Consider the following 6,283-nt stretch of genomic DNA (forward strand, 5'->3'; position numbering starts at 1 on the left):
TGATTTGATGTTTGGAAGTCATTTTGTGAAGGAAAAAAATAAACTTATTCACTATCAAAGTTTTATCTTTTTTAAAACTGATTATATCGGTCCCAAGCCTGGATGTAAAAAATTGAAAGAAAATTAACAAAAAATTAATTTAGGCCCCCCCTAAATATATTTTTTGGCTCCGCCACTGTCCGTCAACAAAAGTATTGCTGCTCCACATACACAGAACCAAGCCTGAAAAATGCATGAAACGACATGTCCCTGGATTAATGATTTTGGAAATGAAGGGTAGTTTTGAACAAGCTATATGATCATAAGCTTAGAAACCAAAGTTAGAACATCCTCCAGCCACAGAGAACCGAGGCATGGACAAAAAAATAATTGGATATTAAACCTACAAAATGAGAAAAAGAAATATTCTGCTTACAGAAAGTAGCTTCTCTTTTTGAATCTCTATCAACTTCTCAGCATTTTGCTTATTTTTCACAATTGTCTTGGCTAGCTCTTTCTCTTTTTAACTTCGCTTCTTTCTCAGCCCTTTATTAAGGAAAGAAAATTTCTTCAGTAGAAATAAAGCATAATGAGAAAACAAATTGCTATATGACGATCACCTGAAGAATTAGCTCCATGCATCTCAGTAGAGCTCCTTTGCATAAATTTTTTTGGCGAATGAACGGATTTCTGTAACATTCAATGGTCTCCCAAGACTCAGATCAGGGACATGAACTGAAGGCTTCATAAATGTTGTCAAAGAATAGTGTCAACATAAGTAGAAAATGGTTGTTTAGCAATAACAAGCCTTGAAAATGAACAAGCTCTTTACTTTTTAAACTACAAATGTACGAACTTCAAATGGTAGCAAACTTGCATTTAATTTTTACCATAAATACAATTAACATTGAAAGAAACCTTAAAACCCTTAACTCACACGAAAGAGTGGAATTCCTTTCATGAATTGTTTTTACATTTGATGCGGCGAGCTTTGAAAAGTCCTCTTTGATTTTTTTTTCATAAAAGCTTGAAATTCCTTGTCTGCAAACTGACAAGGCAAATAGTCTGAAATTAATCTAAACTACACCAAGAAGTGACAATCGAAGGAAAACTAGCTGGCAAGAATATCAACGGAAAACTAGCTGGCAAGAATATCAACGGAAAACTAGCTGAACCCATCACCTCTCAGAACCAAAAGCACTTCGTCGATTTATCTTCCAGCACATCAACATCATCATTCATTACCCCACGCAGTGTTAGGGGACGCTAGGGGAGGTAACGGGGTAAGGGACAACACCAAGACACTAGCTTAGACTCACCTAAAGGCCACTAATTGGTGCAGGAAAAGTTTGGACAGCAAGCTATAATGATTGTTTAAGTAACCTAGACAACTAGGGATGTAAACGTGACAAGGACAGCACTTAAACAATGAAATAGACTTGCCTAAAGTGATGTAAATGGCGCATGAATTTAATGGACAGCAAGGAAAAAAACAGTGAACTAAATTAACTAGGCAATGGTATGCATGCAAACGAGTTTTGGAAAGGATAACTAGACTCCTAGGAACTTCTAGCACATGCTTACCATGCTCTGATATCAAATATGATGTGAAACAGTGATGATGAAATAAGAATTGCTTATATGAAATTAATAAAATGAGAACGTTGCTTGGCTAAACATTAACGGATGCGTTTTCAAGATAGATCTTTGAAAATTCCAAGGGAAGGACTAAGTAACGACAAGAGATTACAATTGAGATTACTAGGAGACTTGCAAAATTATATCAACAAATAAATGAGTAGAGCAAATGGCACATAACAACCACAGTTTAAAATTTAGATCATTCACCTTGGGATCCCCTCACTCACACTCTTGGTAGTGATTGGCTTAGCAGAAGAATGTTGCAAGCAAGCTTAGGGATGCCACTAGAAGGCACATGATGTCGAGGGGGCTAGTCGCCGGGGAAGGAGTCGGAGTTGGAGGAATGGGTGGCCGTCCGGTGATCTTCCAATCTTCATCGGGCCTCTGTTCGTCAATGACATCTGCTAAGTGGGGGAGGATACGTTCCACGTACTCCTTGACGGTGTTTTCGGATCCAAATCCGGGATCAAAGAACGGGGATTGGATGACGTCGATCTCCCCTTGAGAATTGAGAATAAGCCCGTGATCAACTTCCGGATCGGCCATACATGATCGGGGAAGGGCTTGGTGTGTCGTGGTTTGGAGAACTTGGCCGGTGGTGAGAGGTTGTGGAGGAGGGGAAGATGGGGGTTCGGGTGAGTTGGGGAAGAGAAGAAAAGGAGGAAGAGAAGAAAAGGGAGGGGGAATTCTTAAAATCTGAAATTAATTCAGATTTTTAACAATGAGAGGGGGGGGGGGGATTAATTTTGAAATTCAAAATTAAGCCAATAAAAGAGGGGCCGGCAGTTAGGAGAATATTAGGGAGGATTAAGTGGAGGCAATTAATGAAATAGGAGAGGAAGGGGAAGAGGATAGGTGGCCGGCCATGTAGAGAGAGAGGGGGAGAGGGATTTTGGTTTAAGTAAGTGGGCCCCAATAAATAATTAAAGATTTAAACAAAATTTGAATTGAATTTCAGATTTTATTTAAGAGGGGAAGTTTCTAAATTTAAGTTTTAGCATTAGGAAAGCATTTGAATTTTAACATAGTTTGGACATGTGTACCGTCGTCGGAGTCGTAGATCGTCGGCTACGATCCAGAGTCTTTACTTTTGATATATTTTGTATTTTATTTGTTTTTGCATTTTCTATTTTCCTAGTTTATCCCTATGGGTAGTGAGTCGTTATTGTAGCCCCGAGGGCACTTGTGTCTTTTTGTTTTTCTTTTATTGAGGCCTATATATTAAGGTCCCTTAGCTTTGTATTGGTAAATGATGATTTTGATGAATGAAGTTTTGCTTTGTTTCTTAGTGATCTCTTTGTGAGTTCATGAGCGGAGGAGGCTAGGAGTGGCCAAGGAAATAGCCAACAGTTCACCTACAAGTGAGCTCTTGGTTTCTCTGTTTTCTATTTTCTCTGACTGATGTCCTCGTCAGATTCGACTACTATGGTTAGACAAACATAGTTTGATAACTATAGTCAGTTGACTACAATTCGACAATGGTGTTTGGACAATGATGGTTCGCTAATAATGGTCGTAGTGACATTCCGATGATCTTGCTCGAGCCGTGAAGGATTGATGCTGATGGCCAGGTTGTAATCTAACGGTGTTGGTTAGATGGTGGTCTCAAAATGTGCTGAAGCATTGCTATTTCCGGAATTTGCTTATCAAATAAAGATATGCACATTTTTTGCTGTAGCACAAGTTTGAATCAAATAAAAAAAGTACCTCATTTCCTGAGAGCTGGGACTAAGAAACTCTCTTCACTTCATTTTGATCATCCTCAAGATTTTCAATGTCTAGATTCATCTTCCTTGTACTTCTCACACTCATAAAGACTTTGACTTGGTTCTTCCTGCATAAAAGTTATACATAATAACAGGTTTCTGAAAAGTACTTACTATATCTGTATAAAATTGATATGTTCTATTTCTTCCAATGCAAAATCACTTCATTAATTTTATCTGGTCAAGTGTTCTCCAAAAATCAGAAACATTCCATGAAAGAAATTCAAAGTCAATTCTACTAATGGTTATTTATATGAGTATATAACTGACATCTTCTATTCTCTTCAAATCCAAAATCTAAGTATCATAAACCCATAAAATAAATTCTAATTCAATTTAAAGTACCCTGGGGTATAAAAAATCATAGATCTTGTTGCACATCATGGATTCATCTTCCAGCACATCAACATCCTCATTCATTACGCCAGTGTTATCTTACCTTCAAAAAGCATAGAACTGCAAATTTAACCATGTTTTGCATACTAGCTAACAAATTTGTAGAGAAAGAATGTTTTGCATACTAATTTTGCACAAAAATCTAACACACAAATAGATAAATAAAAATAAAAAATACAGGTGTCATTTAAGTTCTCATGTGGAAAATCTGAAAAGGGGAATTACAATGGGGCTTAACCCATCTAAAATGATTCCACTATGTGAGTTTCGATTACATATATTTGTTTGTCCCTTAACTTGAAGACAACGTGATTACAAGAGTATGGAGAACTTGTAGAAGATATGATAGAGTTGGTATGAGGCTAAATGTGTTCAGATGATTGTGGTTGAAGTTTTGAATGATAATGATCAGAGATTGATGGTTAGGTAGCGGCAGTGCAACGACGATGGTTGAGTGGCGAGGTTATTATAACGACATTCGGACGATGGCCATTCAACAATGGTCTGATGATGATGGTCAGATGATGAAGAACCAACAACACATGTCATATGACAAGAACCATCGGGCAATGAAGGTCTGACAATGTCAAATTGGCCACACAAGTTTGATGGTGGCGACCAGACGGTGGCTTGATGGCGGCGATCAGACAGTGGGTTGATGGCGATGGTGCTCGAGTAGAGCTCTAGGATTCTTCAAACTTTTAAACTCTCTTGAATCATTAAGTAAGGATCCCCTTCATGTAAAGGGAGATTTATTTATAAATTTTTTAATAATGATTGACCCATAAATATAGAGAAAATCTGGAACACTACATTAGGTTTGAAATAATTCCTTAATCATAGAGTGCTCATTTGACAATTAAGCGTCTTGATGCTATCAAAATTAATCATTGAATTCATCTTTTCAAGACTAGATTTGATTATAAGCATTATAAATTTAGAAATCATTTGATCTTTCAATTAATATTTAAAAAATTTCAACTATGCTTCAAGCTCTTCTTGATTTGGGCTTATTTGAACTTAGATTGCACCAATTTTAGAGTTGTTGGGTTCATCTCATCGAGCCAATAAGGTTGACTATAATATTTTGAAATTGAAGTTTGAATGGTACTGAATTAATGTTTAAAAGTTTTCCATTGAAATGTGCATTGAGATTCGTGCTTGACCAAGCTGATTTTGATGAAGTATCAAAGGTGATCCCTAACTTCCCTTCCCATGCTTTAAGTTTTTCATAGATTTCCTCCACCTCCTCATAAAAGAAAAGACTGCTCACCTGTAGCAAACGGGCAAACTGCAAAATTAAGTGAAGGAAACTGTTGTCCCTCTTCTAGATGAAGCTTATAGGGCGAAACCCAACCCTTTACAGAGTTCACACATTTCATTAAGCTCCTTTTGGCATTCTAAAATGAAGAATTCCATACCCTCGCCATTTAAGCTCCCAACCCGCATTACCTCTGTAGCAGATTTTGCATATGATTCTATTTTCTTAGATGCTTCCCTGGGGAAACTACTACCCTGAACCATCCCTTCGTGAATCGGCTCAGCTCTTCCCGACTTCTCCACCATAACAGCGTTTTTTCCTTGCGTCTGCGATCCAAAACAGGGCACGAAGCCACCAAAATCGACGCTTTCTAGGGTTTCTATATCAATGAAAGAGACGCTCATTTAAAAAGGCCCTTAAGCTAACATCGAATCAAATCCATGATAAAAAGATACAGTTTCAGACTCCATTTCAATTGGATTGAAACGATTCAAGCAACCATTAGTCCAATAAAAAAATTCAGAAAAAATAGGGATTAACTCACTATAGAATCCATGATCCGAGAGTGATTCAGATGTCACCAAAGAAAATGTTTGATTGCTGTCAATTTGGGAACGTTCCATTCTCACCCTACAGGCAAATTATTGGGTCAGGTGATCGAACGCAAAGATAGGTTCGGATATTAATAAAATATTATTTTAAATTTAGCGTAAGTAAAGCGCAGGTAAAGCGCAAGTAAAGCGCAGGTAAAACGCAACTAAAGCGCAACTAAAGCGCAAGTCAAAAAGAGCAAGTAAAGCGCAAGTAAAGCTCAACTAAAGCGCAAGTCAAAAACACAATCAAAAGCGCAAAGTGACGCGGCAAATTTTTATTAGATGTCCGAACTTATTTTTCGCCTCCGGTCACCTGACCCAATAATTTGCCCGCCAGATCATCCGCCGAAGAAAGAAGAAAAAAAGAAAAAAAAAGCGTGGCAGAGATTTTTACTAGCGGAGCCTCAAATTCAAATATATATATATTTTTATTTTTTTAAACTTTAATTGAGCTTGTGATCTACATTGAAAATTTTAAAAAATATATTTAATTTATTAGTTTAAATTATATCTATTAATATATTAATTTATATTAAATTTATTGTTTTCATTAAAAAAACACATTTAATGAAGAAAAAGGATTCAATGATAATTTAATTTTCTTATTAGATTTAAATGAGAATTTGACTCTTAACAGGACACAATGG

At 36.8% G+C, this 6,283-nt stretch overlaps 1 long non-coding RNA gene across 3 annotated transcripts; it reads right to left on the reverse strand.

The window, feature by feature from the left end:
- Positions 1-6: 6 nt before the first annotated feature.
- On the reverse strand, positions 7-5,690 carry LOC114578731. Of its 3 annotated transcripts, none has more exons than XR_003699697.1 (6): positions 5,588-5,690; positions 3,732-3,825; positions 3,328-3,454; positions 917-1,027; positions 600-669; positions 7-525 (listed from the first exon to the last, which is right to left on the reverse strand). It is a non-coding gene; the product is annotated as an uncharacterized LOC114578731 (long non-coding RNA). The 3 variants fall into 3 exon arrangements; XR_003699696.1 differs by having other exon boundaries at positions 600-721; XR_003699698.1 differs by lacking the exon at positions 917-1,027.
- Between the last annotated feature and the right edge of the window lie 593 nt (positions 5,691-6,283).

This window comes from Dendrobium catenatum, unplaced genomic scaffold (genome assembly GCF_001605985.2).
Source record: "Dendrobium catenatum unplaced genomic scaffold, ASM160598v2 original_scaffold_133232, whole genome shotgun sequence".
In the NCBI taxonomy this organism is placed as follows: Eukaryota; Viridiplantae; Streptophyta; class Magnoliopsida; order Asparagales; family Orchidaceae; genus Dendrobium; species Dendrobium catenatum.